Consider the following 21,492-nt stretch of genomic DNA (forward strand, 5'->3'; position numbering starts at 1 on the left):
GAAAAAGAATATCAAACGGAGTCCAAACGGAATGAAACCTTCGGGAACGTGATTTTCGGAACGAACATGATCCAGAGGACTTGGACCCTACGTCAAGCAATCAACGAGGAAGGCACGAGGTAGGGGGACACGCCTACCCCCCAGGCGCGCCCTCCACCCTCGTGAACCCCCTGTTGCTCCAGACGTAATCCTTCCTCCTATATATACCTACGTACCCCCAAACTACCAGATACAGAGCCAAAACCCTAATTCCACCGCCGTAACTTTCTGTATACATGAGATCCCATCTTGGGGCCTTTTCCGGAGCTCCGCCGGAGGGGGCATCGACCATGGAGGGCTTCTACATCAACACCATAGCCTCTCCGATGAAGTGTGAGTAGTTTACTTCAGACCTACGGGTCCATAGTTATTAGCTAGATGGCTTCTTCTCTCTTTTTGGATCTCAATACAAAGTTCTCCCCCTCTCTTGTGGAGATCTATTCGATGCAATCTTCTTTTGTAGTGTGTTTGTTGAGACCGATGAATTGTGGGTTTATGATCAAGTTTATCTATGAAAAATATTTGAATCTTCTCCGAATTCTTTTATGTATGATTGGTTATCCTTGCAGGTCTCTTCGATTTATCAGTTTGGTTTGGCCTACTAGATTGATCTTTCTTGAAATGGGAGAAGTGCTTAGCTTTGGGTTCAATCTTGTGGTGTCCTTTCCCAGTGACAGTAGGGGCAGCAAGGCATGTATTGTATTGTTGCCATCGAGGATAACAAGATGGGGTTTACATCATATTGCATGAGTTTATCCCTCTACATCATGTCATCTTCCTTAAAGCGTTACTCTGTTCTCTTTAACTTAATACTCTAGATGCATGCTGGATAGCGGTCGATGTGTGGAGTAATAGTAGTAGATGCAGGCAGGAGTCGGTCTACTTGTCTCGGACGTGATGCCTATATACATGATCATACCTAGATATTCTCATAACTATGCTCAATTCTGTCAATTGCTCAACAGTAATTTGTTTCACCCACCGTGAATACTTATGCTCTTGAGAGAAGCCACTAGTGAAACCTATGGCCCCCGGGTCTATTTTCCATCATATTAATCTTCCAATACTTAGTTATTTCCTTGCCATTTTTACTTGCATTTTTACTTTGCATCTTTATCATAAAAATACCAAAAATATTATCTTATCATATCTATCAGATCTCACTCTCGTAAGTGACCGTGTAGGGATTGACAACCCCTTATCGCGTTGGTTGCGAGGATTTATTTGTTTGTGTAGGTGCGAGGGACTCGTGCGTGGCCTCCTACTGGATTTGATACCTTGGTTCTCAAAAACTGAGGGAAATACTTACGCTACTTTGCTGCATCACCCTTTTCTCTTCAAGGGAAAACCAACGCAAGTGCTTAAGAGGTAGCAGTATGGCTCCTTCATGGATGTCCTTCTAGGTCGGCTCCGACTCCGATGACCATCTAGGAACTCCATCTTGTTTGTCACGCCGGGCCGCCAAGCCGCCAACCTGATCTCTATTATCCAACTACTACAAGTAGTAATGAATTTTACATAGAGTCACAAGTCGACACGCAGGTCGTTATACAATATAATGACAACACTCTGGCTCCTGCCGGCTAACAAACATGACACGTATGCCATGTATAATTTACACACATGCATCACATACACACGAGCCATACCATTCACATCAAACCCTGCAAAATAAAGTTATGCATAGAATCACATTCTACCGGTTTGAGTGATCATGTACGAAATACAAGGCGCTACGCATACGGCGGTCCCGCTAGCCGGTTAGCGGGCGGGGTTCGAAGGGGCAGCGAGCCCGATTCGGATTTACGTTCCACTGTTAACCCTGATGGTGGATATCGACCGGTAGGGGTAGGTTGTGTCACGACCTCATCGACTCCGATCATCAGAAAACATAGCCTCAACGATCCCCATGTGTAGTTGATCACATCAACCATGCACATAGCCGATCTCATCAACGACAACAGATCTCATCTATCGCCTCCACATATCTGATATGCATATGGTCTGAATCCAAATCCTATAGCAAAGGCTCTGATACCACTGTTGGGTTCTACGGTAGGGTGCGTCGACTGCAAATGAAATTTTTCCTACATGCAGAACAACCAAGAACATGCTACAGGAGATGGATCACAGTTCGTTACCACTAGACGCGCAGTGTCGTGCAGCGGAAGAAGAGTTGGGGCAGCGCGTCCGCGTGGATCGTCTCCTCCTCGTCCGATCTCCCTCGTACAGCCGGTAGTTGGTTCCCACATACAGGTTCGTCGGAGCGGCGCAAGTGCACCGCCTCTAACGGTATCCGTGCATGCAAGAGGAACATCGTGCGGTGGACTGCTAGGTCCGATCACACAACCGGTGGCGAGTGGAGGTGTCTATTCGCAACACATGCAAACCCTGGTGACAGCGCTGAAGTGATCAATCGCGTGAGTGTGTGGCACCTCCACTTTATATAGGCGTCCGTCACGGGCTCAACACTTGGGCCTCGCACGGACCCTAAAGCCCATAAGTCTACTCGGCCACAATCCGAATACAGCTCGGATCACATCCAACCAGTGTTCTCGGATCCGACCTCGTAGGCTCCTTCCCTTAAGCGCGCGACCCCTTAGGTTCAAGCTGGCTTGGTCGCAATTCGGATCACCTCCGAACTGCATAGTTGGTAGCGGCCTCTCGCAAGGCATGCCGAACACCAAACAGACTATGAAGCCGGTTAGGCGAACCTGTACATCACACTTCCATTCCTTTTGCCACACAATATATGTTGTCAGGCTCAAGGCGAGTCTGTCATCCTTGTGCTAGCCCGACCTCTTTCTCGTTCCAGTGATGCCGACCACAAACCAGATTATCTCATAATCCTTGTCGCATGGCCATGCTTATCCTGGTCGGATCACACGAGGGTCCTAGAGTATATCTCTCCTGATCGGAGGGGCAAATCCCATCTTGCTCGACCATGTCTTGCAGCATGGTTCTGGACAAACCTGAAACCTACCTTTATAACTACCCAGTTATGGAGTAGCGTTTGGTCGGCCCAAAGCAAGTCTGTCACTATCCTGAGTACATGCGTCAGCTCAGGTCTTAGGACATAGAACATATGTTGTACTCGAGTCTCATAGATGACATATCACTGCGTCTCATAGTTGGGTCTGTCCGACTCGGACCTTATCTCGACTCGGATCCGACTATGTCGAATCCGACCAGATCCTTCCAAGTCCATATTATCTGGTTAGCATCCAATGCTCCATGGCTAGTGAGACCAAGCCATGAACCGTGTCATATGCTAGTCTAGTTGGCTGCGCGTCCACACAACCCTTTCGACTAGGGACCTTTTAGGACAGTCATCGTACACTGCATAGTCCCACAAACAAGTCGCGTACTTGCTGATACACATCATTTATAATGTCCAAGGACTATCTTTATTCATAAACACATAGGAAATATCATCATACATGATTGCCTCTAGGGCATATCTCCAACATGGTTTACATTTTGAATCGCTAGCTAGAGCTTGAACTGTATTTGTTTACGTGTACCATGTTTTTCTTTTGGCTTTCTACTCCATGGCACAATTCATCGATACAAAATTATACTCCCTCCATTCCTAAATATTTTTCTTTCTAGAGATTTCTACAAGTAACTACATATGGAGCAAAATGAGTGAATCTACACGCTAAAATATGTCTATATACATGCGTATGTGGTAGTCCATTTGAAATCTCTAAAAAGACAAATATTTAGGAATGGAGGGAGTACTGTGAGTAGCTAAAAGTTGAGGGTGGGGCTTTTCCCGTGCTGTACGCATGACAGTTTTCACGTAGGTGGTTTGACAGAGAGCCGAGGAGGGTGAGGGAGTAGCGGGTTCAAATTACTGCTGGAAAGGTAGGGTTGTGCGATTTGACAGAGTGTTACTGCTAGAAAGATGGGGTCTTGTGATTTGACTACTCACTATAGTCATGGAGTACTGCGCTACGACCGGAGTGATGCCCCCCTTCCGTTCCCCACTCTAATCTGGTGCATGACACGTCTACTACTCACATCAGAGGAGTGCGAACCACGGCAGCCCAGTGCACTAGCAGGCGATAGGCCATAGAAAACAATGTGGTGATATGGCCATTAAAAAACAATGTGCTACAGTCCAGTCAGTAGCATGTACAATACTACTCCTCTTCCTCCTCGTCTTGGTTCATCGCCATCACACTTTCCCCATTCCTGTGTTTTCAGTATCCTGCAAATTAGGTCCTTAGACTGGTTTAGGTCTGGTCGTTTTTTATAAATGTGTTATGTCCAAAATTTAATGAACATGCTCCGGTTTCTATGAAAATAATCTGGTTTGCGTGTAGTAATTCATTTATTTATTTATTCTTTTGCGAGGGTGAGGGAGTCCTGGACTAAGGGGTCCTCAGGCGTCCGACCTGTTAGCCATGGTCCGTACTGATGGGCTGTGAAGAACACGAAGACCAAAGACTGCACCCGTGTCCGGATGGGACTCTCCTTGGCGTGGAAGGCAAGCTTGGTGACCAAATATGTAGATTCCTTTCTTTGTAGCCGACCTTGTGTAACCCTAGATCCTCCCGGTGTCTATATAAACCGGAGGACTTAGTCCGGAGGGAGAGATATATTCATCATCATAGCCATACAAGCTAGACCTCTACAGTTTAGCAATTACGATCTCATGCTAGATCAACTCTTGTAATACTCATATTCATCAATATCAACAAAGCAGGACGTGGGGTATTACCTCCATAGAGAGGGCACGAACCTGGGTAAACATCGTGTCCCCTGTCTCCTGTTCCATATGTAACATCCCAAATTTTCAATTTGGAATGTTATACATAGATCATTCATGCATACCATATTTTATTGCATTTCGTTTTGCGATCCTCGAAATCCTAAGAAACTCAAGGACCCTCGGAGAGAGTTGGGGATTTCCCTGTTTCATATTTGAGTTTTATCAAATATTGAAACAAGGATTTTTGGTTTTAATTATTTTTCTCTCCGAAAATATTTCATATTAAAATACATGAGAGGAGATAATATGACTTCTCTGAAATAAATGAAATATTGGAGGAAAAAGATTAAAATCAAATATTTGATTTTTATCTGGAATTTATTGCTATTTTATTTGAATTAGAAAAATTGCACGTTTTCCAAAATTGCATTTAGGGCCAAGAAAATGTTCACCTTGTTCTAAATATTTTATTTAGATAGTGAAAATTTGTTTTGTCATTTTTAGAATTTTATTTTATTTTCCAGGATTTTTTTAGTTTCGGCGGAATTTATTTTTTTAAATAAAAATTTTTTTAGCGCCCGACTGGGCCGGAGCCCAGCCGAGCTGGCCCAGCCGCTCGCGCCTCGTCTCCGCTCGGGAGACCGAGATCGTGCCACCGCCGTGAAGTGGAGTCCGGCTAGGACTCCCGCGCCGTGCCCCCTCCTCCAAGCTGAGCCGCCCCGCCCCCTCCTTAAAAGCCGCCGCCCCGCCGCCCTTGGAGCCTGCACCACCCCGCCGCCGCAAGCCGCCGACCCCACCGCTGCAAGCCGTCGCGCCACCGTCGCCCGCTGTCGCGCCGCCGCCTTGCTCGCACCGCTGCCGCCCCTCACCGGAGCGGCCACCGCCGCCCTTTACCCGCAGCACCGCCGCCCCGCACTGCCCCGCCACCTGCCGGAGCAGCCCCGCCAGGCCGGACTTCGCCGGAGGTAGAACCATTCGTTTTTAAAAAAAAGACCCGGTTCATTTTTTTCTAGAAACCATAGTTTTTTTGGATAGATCGGTTCACCGGTTTTTCGCGGTTTAGTTACTTTGCAGACGTTCGTCCGTACGTTCGTTTTAACGAACGAAGTTTACTCATTAGTAACAGACAACGAACGTTCGTTCGTTAGCCTGTTCGTCAGTTTTTTTCTCTCAGATTTTCCGCGATTATTTTCAATCGCGATTTCTGATCCGATTTTCGTTTTAGTTTATCTTTTCGCTCGTTTATCGGAATCAGGTGATTCAAGTGCCTAGATCTTCGTCTCGAGACCTTCTTCCCGTTTAACCTACTTGAACAGTCTTTTGGCTACTATAAAATTTGACCTTTGTCCAGATTAGTAAATGGATCTTGTTTCTTTCGCAGTTTGAGTTTCGTTGCTCCGTTTGATTTGATTCTTTTCGCAAACCGGAGTTCTTTAATTGAACTTTCTTGTTAGATCCTCTTGTTTGAGTTTTACCTGTGTTTCTTTGCTTGATTGCTTATGTATGCTATTGTTTGTTTGTGATAGAACACCCGGAGTGCGAAGCGTGCTACTACGAATCCCTAGGTTTTGCGGATCATCAGCAAGGCAAGTAACACTTTGATCATACCCCTTTATCACCCAGTTTTTTATGCATTAGTTCCAATCCTCAAACATTGCATGGTTAGGATGTGATTAACATGTGGGTTGGGAAGTAGTTGATGAGGTAGAACCTATTGCCTTGTTATATTCAAACCCTTGGGAGTTACTTCTACGTATTGCTTATATTGCTATGCTATGCTCGTAGACGTGGTTGGGTGAGTGAAATCCATGACAGATGTGAGATTGTTAATTAATGGTTCAACTTAAGGTGGCAACTTGAATACACATCTGGGTGGATTGTTTGTTGGGCACTGGGGAATCTAGTGTTGTCCTAGGATATCCCGGAGTACCCGTGTGATAATCCTATGGTCCGCCACCCAGGCTCAAAGGGAACTGAGATTTTTTCATGCTAGAAACTTCCGTGTGCAGCCACAAGCTATTATGGGCTCTAGCATAGTTGAGTAAGTTGCGTGAAGCTTCCGAAGAGGTGGATCAGCAGGTAGTGGGATGTAGGTTGGTATGGTCTGCCCGGAGTAAGGAGTTAATGCTTCTGAAAGACTGTGTCTCGGTCATCCGTTTCTCAAACACCCTGTAGTGCGAGAAATCCAACGGAGGAGATCGGGTCTTGTGGGGAAAAGTGCGCAAACCTCTGCAGAGTGTATAAACTAATCATGGTTAGCCGTGTCCCCGGTTATGGACATCTTGAGTATCTAGTACTTGGAGTATCATAAGTATCTCATCACTCTAAACTAATATTGTTGGGTTGTTAATTACTTTAATTGGGATTGAGTTGGAGGAACCTTCTCAATGATGTTTCAACTACCATGATAGTTAAATAAAATCTATTCCTTTGTTGTAGGGAAAAATTGGCTTTTCGCAAAAACTATAACCATAGAGCTTTCCACCAGCCAAATATGCATGTAGTGATAGCATTATTCTGTTCTTGCTCTACTGTGTTATCTTGCCAGCATATTCCATGTGCTGACCCGTTTTCGGGCTGCAACGTATTATGTTGCAGACTTTTCAGACGAGGAGTAAGGTTCGTTAGGTCGTTGCCGTGCAGCTCAGCTATGCCGTTGGAGTTGATGGACTCACTTTATCTTCCAAGCCTTCCGCTGTTATCGTATTAGATGGCCTTAAGCCATATTTATTGTAATAAGTTCTCTTTTGAGACATTCGATGTAATAAGTGTGTGATTGCTACTCTGTTATAAATCCTCGAGTACTGTGTGTGTCAGCATTACCGATCCAGGGATGGCACTGAAGCACAGTGACTTGGTCGTTTGAGGTCGGGTCGCTACAAGATGGTATCAGAGCACACGCTGAGTGTAGGACACGACCACTAAGCTAAAGCCCTAGATCACTATTCTCTTCTCATTTCTGACTCCTCTCCATTTTCTACTCTTTAGGATGGCGGACGCAAGGAACAAGTTTGCACAACCGGATGAAGAAGCACCTTTTGGCGACACTTGAAGGAAGTCACAAGGTACCTGAACATTGGAATACCAAGCTTCACCGGGACTTAAAACGCCACATTACCAGAAGAGGAGCGATGGATGATTCAAGTTCAAGTTCCAGGAAGGACATTCACGCCAGTCACTAAGCCCATAGAGTTTTCCTTCGATGCACCAACCTGGAGTCTAGGAAAGAGTATGGCAGCTCACATCACCATGGGACGCATTGGAGAAGTTTATCATAAGGATCTTAAAGACACTATCTATCAGATTTGTGGGTGCTGAGATGAGCAATGGGAGATGATCAGCACCAGGAAGGATAGATCAATTGCAGCTTTCATCCAAGAGTTAAACCAACACATTCGTCACTAGGAGAACTAGATGTGCACAGGAATGATAGACCTAAAGAAGGCAATGACTAGGATCACGGAACCGGAGGAATAACTCAAGGCTACTTGTGAAGATTATGAGGAGGAAATCGTCATACTAGTGGAGAAGAATGACGATCTAGAAAGGAAGCTAGGAGTATTTCTGGGAGACCCCCGCACCAGGAGGAGAAGACGAAGAACCCAAGGAGATTCGCCCGGAGGACTACATTATCATCGACGACACCAACTCAGACCCCGACAATAGCGATGAATATGAAGATGAAGCTGGAGCAGACATTATGGAGTCTTCAACCGAAGAATATTTTTTAGACCACCACATCAGTAGTAGTATTCCACCATGTAAATAGTATAGTCCGAGCACTTTTGTAATGATAGTTAGATCAATTTTATGCCTTTGCTTGATTGATTGAGTGAAATGTTTGTGTTTGTCTCATGTGCATATGGGTAGTGTTTTTCTCATTAGACCTCATTCTATTCTAATCTCTCCCCTCTAAACCCATCAGATGCCTCCGAGACGTGACCCCGGATTTACCTTCCCACCGGAGCTCACTCAGTTAATCCAGCAGTAGAATACCCTGATGCAGTTGTTAGTTCAGAACCAAGGCAACAACAATAACAATAACAACAACAACAATCCACCGCCACCGCCACCAGTTGACAACTTAGCCCGTTTCCTGAGGTTGCAGCCGCCGGTGTTTTCCAGTAGCACCAAGCCCATAGTAGCAGATGATTGGCTCCGCGGGATTGGAAGGGAGTTAATCACTGCAGGATGTACCGATGCTGAGAAGGTGCGTTTTGCCGCACATCAGTTGGATGGACCAGCAGCCTCATGGTGGGAGAATTACATAGTCACCTACCCTATAGCCACTGTTACATGGGATCAGTTTCAGCAAGCCTCCCGTACAGCCCATGTCTCAACTGGAGCTATGAGTATGAAGAAGCGTGAGTTTCACAACTTACGCCAGGGGAACCGTACTGTGGCTCAGTACGCGGATGAGTTTAGCAAGTTATCTCGCTATGCCCCTGATGATGTGGCCACAGATGCCGCAAAGCAGGAGAAGTTTATGGAAGGGCTGAATGATGAGATGAGCATGCAGTTGATGGTGGCAACATTCAACAACTACCAGGAGTTGGTAGATAAGGCTCTTATGATTGAAGGGAAGCAACAGCAAATTGAGAGCCGTAAGAGGAAGTATGGACAAGGAAGGTATAATTCAGGAGCTCAGCAGAAGCCTCGCCTAACCCCAAACTCGGGAGGACTTGTTCATAACCATGGAGGCCACACCCACAATGGAGGAAGTAGCCATAATCATACTGGCCCAAGGAATGGGAATGGGAATGGAGCAAGCAACAATCAGAACCGTTCGAATCCAGCCACACCCGCGAAGAGAGACCTAAGCCACGTCACTTGTTTCAAGTGCGGGAAGACTGGACACTATGCCATGGAGTGCCCTGAAGCGAATAATGGAAACGACAATGGGAGCATTGGAAAGAAGCCCAATCCATTCAACAAAGGACAAGTGAACCATGTCAATGTGGAGGAGGTTGAAGAACAGCTAGACGCGATTATTGGTAAGTTTTTGGTTAAGTCTTTTACCGCCCTTGTTCTTTTTGATACTGGTGCATCGCATTCATACATATCAAGGGAATTCGTGGATAAGTTTAAACTACCGTCCCAAACCCTTAGGACCCATCTGTTAGTGAGTTCACCTGGAGCAAAGTATATGACTAGTCGATTGTGCGACCAGATACCCCTAACCATTGGTAGCCATGTTTTTCCGTCCGACCTAATAATCTTGGAGTCACATGGATTGGATGTGGTATTAGGCATGGACTGGATGTCAAAGTATGGAGGAAGCATTGACTATGTTAGTAAGTCAATTTGTCTCACCACCCCTGAGGGAAAAAGGATCAAGTATGTATCTAGGCATGCGCCAAGAAGTAGCCAAGTGAATACCCTCACGGGAGTTGTTTAGGAGGAAGTTCCTGTAGTGAAGGATTACCCGGATGTTTTTCTAGAAGAGTTACTAGGCATGCCACTTGATCGAGACATCGAGTTTTTTATAGAGCTATTGCTAGGCACCGGGCCTATATCGAAGCGACCATATCGGATGCCCACAAATGATCTGGAGGAGATTAAGAAACAGATCAAGGAGTTATTGGAGAAAGGTTACATTCGACGGAGCTCATCACCATGGGGAGCCCTAGTGCTTTTGGTCGAGAAGAAGGATAAGTCTCTAAGAATGGTTGTTGATTATCGTGCGTTAAATGAGGTGACGATCAAGAACAAATACCCAATGCCGATGATCAATGATTTGTTCGACCAGCTGCAAGGAGCTAAGGTGTTTTCAAAGATCGACCTGCGATCTGGATATCACCAGCTGAAGATACGAGAGAAGGACATACCAAAGACAGCATTCACCACACGGTACGGGTTGTATGAATATACGGTCATGTCGTTTGGACTAACTAACGCCCCTGCCTACTTCATGAGCATGATGAACAAAGTATTCATGGAATATTTGGATAAGTTTGTTGTGGTGTTCATTGATGATATAATGGTATACTCGAAGAACGAGGAGGAACACGAAGAGCATTTGCGCTTAGTTCTCGAGAAACTCAGGGAACATCAGTTGTATGCCAAGTTCAGCAAATGCGAGTTTTGGCTGAAGGAAGTTGGATTCCTTGGACACGTTATATCAGGAGAAGGTGTAGAAGTAGATCCTACCAAGGTTCAGTCAGTCACTGAATGGTTAGCACCCACTTCAGTTAGTGAGATCCACAGTTTTCTTGGACTCACAGGATACTATCGGAGATTCATTGAGAATTTTTCCAAAATTGCGAAGCCAATGCCGGAGTTATTGAAGAAGGATACCAAATTTAAATGGACGGAAGAATGTGAAGCAAGTTTTCAGGAGTTAAAGAAACATTTGACTACAGCCCCAGTGTTGATTCTGCCGGATATACGTAAGGAGTTCCAAGTGTATTGCGATGCCTCTCGCTTAGGACTTGGAAGTGTGCTTATGCAGGACGAAAGAGTTGTTTCGTATGCCTCGCGACAACTGAAACCGCACGAGTTGAATTATGCCACGCATGATTTGGAGTTGGCTGCCGTAGTGCATGCATTGAAGATCTGTAGGCATTACCTTATTGGAAATCGTTGTGATGTGTACACGGATCATAAGAGTTTGAAGTACATTTTCACACAGAAGGAACTGAACCTTAGGCAGAGGAGATGGTTGGAGCTTATAAAGGATTATGACATGAAGCTTCACTATCATCCAGGCAAGGCCAATGTCGTAGCCGACGCTTTGAGTCGGAAGAGTTATGCTAATACCCTAGTGAGCACGGGATTGCCGAAGGAGTTAGCAGAGGATCTCAGGGAACTTCGATTGGAGATTGTTCCTAGAGGTTTTGTTGCAACCATGGAGGTTCATTCTACATTGTTAGGAAAGATTCGAGAAGCTCAGAAGGAGGACAAAGAGATTGCCGAGATAAAAGAGAGAATGAGCGAAGGAAAGGCCAAAGGTTTTTTGTGAGGATGAGCACGACACCTTATGGTTTGAGGACCGTGTTTATGTGCCCAATAACACAGAGATCAGGAAGTTAATACTTCAGGAGGCTCATGACTCACCATACTCGATACACCCCGGAAACACCAAGATGTATTTGGATTTGAAGGAACGTTTCTGGTGGACTGGTATGAAGAAGGATATTGCCGAGTATGTAGCCGTATGTGATGTATGTCAGAGAGTGAAGGCTGAGCATCAAAAGCCAGCAGGATTGTTACAGCCTATGCCGATACCCGAATGGAAGTGGGATAAACTTGGCATGGATTTTATCACCGGATTACCCAGGACCAAATCAGGATACGATTCTATATGGGTAGTAGTTGATCGCTTGACCAAAGTAGCTCACTTTATCCCAGTGAAAACCACCTATACAAGTGCGAAGTTGGCCAAGATATATATGACCAGGATCGTATGTCTGCATGGAGTTCCGAGGACCATCGTATCAGATAGAGGGACACAGTTTACTTCAAAGTTTTGGCATCAGTTGCACCAAACTTCGGGAACAAGGCTGGAATTCAGTACAGCTTTTCACCCGCAGACAGATGGACAGACCGAGAGAGTCAACCAGATTTTGGAGGATATGTTGAGAGCCTATGCGTTAGATTATGGATCTAGTTGGGATGACAATTTGCCTTACACGGAGTTCTCATACAACAACAGCTACCAAGCCAGTTTGAAGATGGCACCGTTCGAAGCCCTGTACGGACGAAGGTGCAGAACACCGTTGATGTGGGATGAAGTCAGAGACCGACAATTGTTTGGACCAGATCTGATCAAAGAGTCTGAAGAGAAAGTTAAGTTGATCAGAGATAGACTGAAGATATCTCAGTCCAGGCAGAAGAGTTATGCAGATTCGAAACGCAAGGAAATAACCTATGAAATTGGAGGCAGAGCATATCTGCTAGTGTCACCCTTGCGAGGAGTGAAATGTTTTGGAGTAAAGGGGAAGTTAGCCCCGAGATTGTAGGGCCGTATCGAATTTTGGAATGTATGGGAGAAGTTGCCTACAAGTTGGAGTTACCTGAAGGACTATCAGGAGTTCATGATGTATTTCATGTTTCAAAGCTGAAGAAGTGTCATGTTGAGATGGCCGATATACCGTTAAGAGATACAGTACCCTTGGAGGAGATTCAGTTGGACAGTGATTTGACCTATGAGGAGAAGCCAGTCAGGATTCTTGAATTTGCCAGCTGAGTCACCTGTAGCAAGGTTATCATGTTTTGAAAAGTTCAGTGGAGCCACCATACCAAGGATGAAGCCACCTGGGAACGAGAGGATAATCTTCGCAAAGACCACCCACACCTATTCTCTAGCCAACCCGAATCTCGAGGGCGAGATTCATCTTAAGGAGGGTAGGTTTGTAACATACCAAATTTTCAATTTGGAACGTTATACATATATCATTCATGCATATCATATTTTATTGCATTTCATTTTGCGATCCTCGAAATCCTAAGCAACTCAAGGACCCTCGGAGAGAGTTGGGGATTTCCCTGTTTCATATTTGAGTTTTATCAAATATTGAAATGAGGATTTTTGATTTTAATTATTTTTCTCTCCGAAAATATTTCATATTAAAATACATGAGAGGAGATAATATGACTTCTCCAAAATAAATGAAATATTGGAGGAAAAAGATTAAAATCAAATATTTGATTTTTATCCGGAGTTTATTGCTATTTTATTTGAATTAGAAAAATTGCATGTTTTTCAAAATTGCATTTTAGGGCCAAGAAAATGTTCACCTTGTTCTAAATATTTTATTTACACGGTGAAAATTTGTTTTGGCATTTTCAGAATTTTATTTTATTTTCTAGGATTTGTTTTAGTTTTGGCGGAATTTATTATTTTTTTAAAAAAAGTTTTAGCGCCTGACTGGGCCGAAGCCCAGCCGAGTCGGCCCAACCGCTCGCGCCTCGTCTCCGTTCGAGAGACCGAGACCGCGCCGCCGCCGCAAAGCGGAGTTCGGCCAGGACTCCCGCATCGTGCCCCCTCCTCCAAACCGAGTCGCCCCGCCCCCTCCTTAAAAGCCGCCGCCCCGCCGCCCTTGGAGCCCGCACCACCCCGCTGCCGCAAGCCGCCGCGCTGCCCCGCCGCCTTGCTCGCGCCGCCGCCACCCCTCACCGGAGCCGCCGCCCCCCTTTGCCCACACCACGCCGCCCCGCACTGCCCCGCCGCCCGCCGGAGCAGCCCCGCCACGCCGGACTTCGCCAGAGGGAGAACCGTTCATTTTTTTTAAAATCCCGGTTCGTTTTTTCTAGAAACCCTAGTTTTTTTGGATAGATCGGTTCACCGGTTTTTCGCGGTTTAGCTACTTTGCGGACGTTCGTCCGTACATTCGTTTTAACAAACGGAGTTTACTCGTTAGTATCAGACAACGAACGTTCGTTCGTTAGCCTGTTCGTCAGTTTTCTTTTTCTTGGATTTTTCGCGATTATTTTCAATCGTGATTTCTGATCCAATTTTCGTTTTAGTTTATCTTTTCGCTCGTTTGTCGGAATCAGGCAATTCAAGCGCCTAGATCTTCGTCTCGAGACCCTCTTTGCATTTAACCAACTTGAACAATCTTTTGGCTACTGTAAAATTTGACCTTAGTCCAGATTAGTAAACGGATCTTGTTTCTTTCACAGTTTGAGTTTCGTTGCTCCGTTTGATTTGATTCTTTTCGCAAACCGGAGTTCTTAAGTTGAGATTTTCTGGTTAATTAGATCCTCTTGTTTGAGTTTTACATGTGTTTCTTTGCTTGATTGCTTATGTATGATATTGTTTGTTTGCGATAGAACACCTGGAGTGCGAAGCGTGCTACTACGAATCCCTAGGTTTTGCGGATCATCAGCAAGGCAAGTAACACTTTGATCATACCCCTTTATCACCCAGTTTTTATGCATTAGTTCCAATCCTCAAACATTGCATGGTTAGGATGTGATTAACATGTGGGTTGGGAAGTAGTTGATGAGGCAGAACCTATTGCCCTGTTATATTCAAACCCTTGGGAGTTACTTCTACGTATTGCTTATATTGCTATGCTATGCTCGTAGACATGGTTGGGTGAGTGAAATCCATGACATATGTGAGATTGTTAATTAAGGGTTCAACTTAAGGTGGCAACTTGAATACACATCTGGGTGGATTGTTTGTTGGGCACCTGTGGAATCTAGTGTTGTCCTAGGATATCCCGGAGTACCCGTGTGATAATCCTATGGTCCGCCACCCAGGCTCAAAGGGAACTGAGATATTTTCATGCTAGAAACTTCCGTGTGCAGCCACAAGCTATTATGGGCTCTAGCATAGTTGAGTAAGTTGCGTGAAGCTTCCGAAGAGGTGGATCAGCAGGTAGTGGGATGTAGGTTGGTATGGTCTGCCCGGAGTAAGGAGTTAATGCTTCTGAAAGACTGTGTCTCGGTCATCCGTTTCTCAAACACCCCCTAGTGCGAGAAATCCAACGGAGGAGATCGGGTCTTGTGGGGAAAAGTGCGCAAACCTCTGCAGAGTGTATAAACTAATCATGGTTAGCCGTGTCCCTGGTTATGGACATCTTGAGTATCTAGTACTTGGAGTATCATAAGTATCTCATCACTCTAAACTAATATTGTTGGGTTGTTAATTACTTTAATTGGGATTGAGTTGGAGGAACCTTCTCAATGATGTTTCAACTACCATGATAGTTAAATAAAATCTATTCCTTTGTTGTAGGGAAAAATTGGCTTTTCGCAAAAACTATAACCATAGAGCTTTCCACCAGCCAAATATGCATGTAGTGATAGCATTATTCTGTTCTTGCTCTACTGTGTTATCTTGCCAGCATATTCCATGTGCTGACCCATTTTCGGGCTGCAACGTATTATGTTGCAGACTTTTCAGACGAGGTGTAAGGTTCGTTAGGTCGTTGCCGTGCAGCTCAGCTATGCCGTTGGAGTTGATGGACTCACTTTATCTTCCAAGCCTTCCGCTGTTATCGTATTAGATGGCCTTAAGCCATATTTATTGTAATAAGTTCTCTTTTGAGACATTCAATGTAATAAGTGTGTGATTGCTACTCTGTTATAAATCCTTGAGTACTGTGTGTGTCAGCATTACCGATCCAGGGATGGCACTAAAGCACAGAGATTTGGCCGTTTGAGGTCGGGTTGCTACACCATCGACCTTAGACGCACAGTTCCGGACCCCCTACCCGAGATCCACCGGTTTTGACACCAACATTGGTGCTTTCATTGAGAGTTCCACGATGCCATCCTCAAAAGGTTCGATGGTCCCTTCAATCGTCAACAATGACGCTGTCCAAGGTGAGACTTCCTCCCTGGACAGATCTTCGTGTTCGGTGGCTTCGCACTGCGGGCCAACTCGCTTGGCCATCTGGAGCTGATCGATAGCTACGCCCCTGGCCACCAGTTCAGATTTGGGAGCTTGAACTACGTTGCGGACATCCGTGGAGACTTGATCTTCGCCGGATTCGAGACCGTGGCAAGCACTCCTGGTCACCCCGATGGACACAACCTAAATCTGGCATCGGACCGCATCTAGGAGATAGCTCCTGTAACCGCTTTGGCCCTAGATCCAGAGGCTTAACCCCACCTCGGAGGCCACAGACTCCCCGACGTTGGAGCCGCACATGGACGTAAACTCTCACAATATTCGTGTCACCAGAACCCCGGACTAGTCTCTGGGTGTAAGTTCTGAACCATGTGAGTCCATGGATGCTGAACTTGATCGTTTATCGATCTTTGAGTTCAGCGCCACAGACATCTTCCAACAGTCACCCTTGGGTGATGTGCTAAGCTCATTAAAAATCCTGTCCTTGGCGGGGGAGTCACAGCCGAACTATGTTTGGTTCGAACTAGGGGCTGATGATGGATAATTTGCTTCCCACCCGCCACCCACTCCATAGCCACTGTCGAGGACTTAACCGACATGCTCTATTACAACTCCGAAGACCTCGACGGTATAGACGACGATGCCGATAAGGAGCAGGGCCAAAACCCGTCGTTTGCCGGATGTTGGATGGTCACTTCTTCATATGACGCATACATGGTGGATACACCTAAACAAACTAACGACGATGACAAATAAGATCCAGTCAAGGATAAACCTCCTGAGAAATAGCCTAGATGCGGGCGTCAGCAGCGCCGCTCTAAGTCACGTCGTGCAAAAGACAACAATGCCGGGATCGGAGAAAACAACACCCCAGACGATGCCGGAGACAACGAAGATCCTATTGAGGCAACGTCCGAAGAGGATGAACGAGAAGACGGACACGATAGCCCTGTCGAACAGGTCATACACGAAGACTCAGAGGACAGTAATTATCTTCCGCCCTCCGAGGATGAGGAGAGCCTCGGTGACGAGGATTTCATCGTGCCTGAGGAACCTCTCGAGCAAGAGCGCTTTAAACGCCGGCTATTGGCCACCGCAAGGAGCCTGAAAAAGAAGCAGCAACATCTCCAAGCTGACCAAGACCTGCTCAACGATAGATGGACAGACATCCTAATAGTTGAATAATACGGCCTCAAGTGCACAACCAAGGGTTACCTGAAGCGCAGATTGCTACCTCGGTTTGATGAGGAGGTGCCGGAACCTGTACCACACGGTCGGGATATTGCGGTTAACCGACCACCATGCGGTCGGGATAAAGCAGCAGCTCAAGCCGAATAGCAGTCCGCCTCAACCCAAAGAAAAAATAGAGATAAAATAGCTCGGGATCATACATATGACCCTCGGCAGGACCTGGACAGTAGAGCAAAACACACCAGATCGATATATGGATCGCGAGGATGCGCCTCAACGCGCAATGGCAGCTACCTATTTGGACATGACGAGTCTAGTCACAACCGGGCCGAAAACAGCAGACGGACTCCATCTAAGCTACGTCGCGATGTGGCCCAATATAGAGGCGCCGCACATCCACTCTGCTTCACTGACGAAGTAATGGAGCATGAATTCCCAGAAGGGTTTAAACCCGTGAATATCGAATCATACGACGGAACAACAGATCCCATGGTGTGGATTGAGGATTTCCTTCTCCATATCCACATGGCCTGCGGAGATGACCTTCATGCCATCAAATACCTCCTGTTAAAACTCAAAGGACCAGCTCGACACTGGTTAAACAGTCTGCCTGAAAACTCAATTGGCAGCTGGGAGGAGTTGGAAGATGCCTTCCACGATAACTTTCAAGGTACATATGTCCGGCCACCGAATGCCGATGACCTAAGTCACATTATCCAGCAGCCCGGAGAGTCCGCCAGAAAGCTCTGGACTAGGTTTTTAGTTAAAAAGAACCAAATTGTTGACTGTCCGGACGCGGAAGCCCTCGCGGCCTTCAAACATAGCGTCCAGGACGAGTGCCTTGCTCGCCACCTCGGTCAGGAAAAACTAAAGTCCATGTCATCCCTTACTGCTCTGATGACCCGCTTTTGCGCGGGAGAAGACAGCTGGCTCGCCCGTAGAAGCAATAGCGCCAGCGATCCGGGCACCTCCGAAGTGCGGGACGGTAATGGAAAGCTACAAAGCAATAAAAACAAACGTAGCAATAATAATGAGGGTGCAGAGGACACATCGGTCAATGCTGGATTCAGTGGCCCCAAACCCAGCCAACGAAAAAAGCCATTTATGGCAAACAAAGACGGACCATCCAATTTAGACAAAATATTGGATAGGCCCTGCCAGATCCATGACCACCCTAATAAACGAGCTAATCACACTAACAGAAGCTGTTGGGTCTTCAAACAGGCTGACAAGTTAAATACCAAACACAAGGGGAAGAGGCTGCCCGGCGATAGCAATGACGAACAGGCTCACCAACTGAACAACGAGGGTCCGAAGCAGTTTCCCCCCGACGCAAAAACAATAAACATGGTATACGTGACACACACCCCTAGAGGTGAGCGCACAGAACACCCCCTCCTTATAGGAGATCATACTACGGCTACCTCAGCCGAACTACACAGCGGCCCTACCACACCGCATACCGTGTCGGCCATCATGCCGCCGGTCTCCATTCAACATGACCGATCAATGTCCATAGTAGACTAGCAATCCGGATTCCGCCATTCATCTAATATGCCTTCGAAGTGCGTACCGTGCATACATAATTATGCACTTGAAATACCCCGGGCATCAGCGGAAGCACAATGAGGGTGGGCTCGCAAACCAACCCCCTACTTTTCTAACTGCCCTTTTCCTTTTTACTATTCCCTCTACAGGTAGCTCAAAGGCCGGTCACCCCGAGGACTCTACCAGAGTTCGGGTTCGTACAATCACCCAAGGGTTATTCCTGTCAAGGAATCCCTTAACCGAGGATAGGCGGCGCAGACGTGCGACAGGAGGTCCAAAATAACTTTTTGTAGACCGCACTCTCTATTTTGAGTATGTAAAGTGCCTTTTTCCTCCACCTTCAACCCATGGCATGTCAAATAGCCGTTTTGACTTTGTTATCTATATAAACGATTGTCACATCACTCAGATCCCAGTAAAAATAATCCACTCTTTTCTAAAGGACCGAGTTTTTCCCCCACGGTTGTTTTAAACATACACCTCGGCATAACTGCCAGGGGCTTGGTATGGGAGCAAACGAGTTGCCGACAAGTCCGAATAGTTCTATAGCGTATTTGGCGTCGCGAGTTTGGCCTTATATGCATCAGCTCCGAATCATGTCTTGGGTTAATAGTTGGGTTGCCCGGCTCTTGTGCTTGCTATCCTACATTCTGCTCTATCGGCTAGGGTAGTAAAGGGAGAACTACTGCGATTGTGCTTCCGGTTCACCTGGTTAAGCACCTCAGTAGAGAAAGCCAAAAACTGTCTGTCATGATGCGGCGAGAGCTGGTCAACCACTCGATGACTTATTGGTATCTTTCGCGATTCCCTTCATGTCACACGAAGGACCTCTTTCCGGTCAACTATGTAAATGCATCGTATGAATAGTCCGCATACATACAAGGGGCTATATTGTAGACCCACCATAAAACTCCTATGGCTAAGTGAAAGTGTTAATGCCCTATAGTCCGATTGCCTAGTTCACCGCATTGACACCTCCTTTACGGACCAAGACGTTGGGTCAAGAGTGATCAGATGCTTTTGCGAACACCCCGGTATTTCCTACGAGGGGGCTGAAGCCGACGACTGGAAAACTTCCAGATTATATAAAAACGGCCGCACAGGAGGAACAAAAGCTTTCGAGCAAAACATAAAAATAGATTAAATATAAAATTATCTTTTACAATTCCCATACATCTCACTCGAATATTATGTTTTTTGAGCATTGACCCTCTATCAAGCGGGCAACCTCTAAAACGTCCTCAAAATAATGCTCCGGCACGTGATTGTCCTTGCCCTTGGGTGGACTCTTCGCTGCAACATTGATGGCCTTCATCTTCGCCCAGTATGTCTTGACACGGGCAAAGGCCATCCGTGCACCCTCAATGCACGCCGACCGCTTAACATCGTCAATACGTGGCGCCGCATCAACAAGACGCCGCACCAAGCCGACGTAGCTATTCAGAATAGGCTCAGTCGGCCACAGCCGAATTATGACGCTCTTCATGGAAGCGCCGGATATCCTATGAAGCTCGGCCCATTGGGACATTTGTTCATTCAGCAACAGAGGGCGCTTTGATGTGCCAAATTGTGACCAGAAAAGCTTCTCCCTTGTATACCCCTGTTGCACTTGGTAAAACTGTGCCGCATCGGAAGAACTCTTCGGCAAGTCTGAAAACTCGTCTGGAGAACTCCACACTTGGTTAAGTTGAGCATAGTTCAGATTGCCGAACTTAGTTTGTAGCAAAAAGGGCTTATCGGCCGCAATCTCCCCAGCTTGCCGAATCTCCTCACGGGCTGCTCTAGATTTAGACCGCGCTTCTCTCACCTCTCGCAAGGCCTTGTCAAGTTCAACTGTTTTGGCTTCATTCTCCTTCTCAAGAGATTCACAGCGGCTAGTAGCATTTTTTAGTTCGAGCGCCATCGCGGATATTTTCTCCTTATCTTGGCGCCGAGAAGCTTGTTCGGCCTTTAGCTCAGCCGATGCCTTTTCGGTAGCCACATTACTAAACCGGGCCTGCTCCTTGGCCTGGGCTAGCTCCACCCAAAGAATCTCAATGGCGGCGGCACCATCTGCAGCCATATATATACCAGTATGCAATTTTCAGTGTCACGCTTATATTACAAACACGTATGTATAAGGACTGCTCCGAATACATACCTTGCGACTCGGCAAGACGCCTACTGATTAACGCAATGTCATCCCCTGCCACATCAAGCTTCCGCGGCAGGTCGATAATATCCGTAGTCCGGGTAGTCGTCAGGGGAGAAACAACCTATGTTCCAATTAATCAGGTCAGTCCCTTGACATTTCTTTTGATCCTCTGATTGCCTCCCTCAGGAAGCCAATCAGAGTCTCATGAGCTACTATCTATACACAGGTGCATTTCGTGAATAAAACACAATGGAACATATTACAGTACAAACCTCGAAACCTCTTAGCATGCCCACAAAAGCCTCATTTAATCCGTGCTTCGCGGACACGACCTTTTCAATCACCGTGCCCATCAAGGTACGATGTTCCTCTGAGACGGACGCCTGCTGCAGCATGTTAGTCAGTATATCCGGCGCCTTTGGATCTCTGGAGGCTGCTGTAGAAGTATGGCCACCCTTTGAAGGGATCTGTTTATTCGTATCCGGCTGTAGACCAGATTGTTTGGGACCTTCATTACTAGTCCCCGGACCCTGGGCCACCCAAGTATCACCTTCG

The sequence above is a fragment of the Triticum aestivum genome, chromosome 3A, assembly GCF_018294505.1.
Source record: "Triticum aestivum cultivar Chinese Spring chromosome 3A, IWGSC CS RefSeq v2.1, whole genome shotgun sequence".
In the NCBI taxonomy this organism is placed as follows: domain Eukaryota; kingdom Viridiplantae; phylum Streptophyta; class Magnoliopsida; order Poales; family Poaceae; genus Triticum; species Triticum aestivum.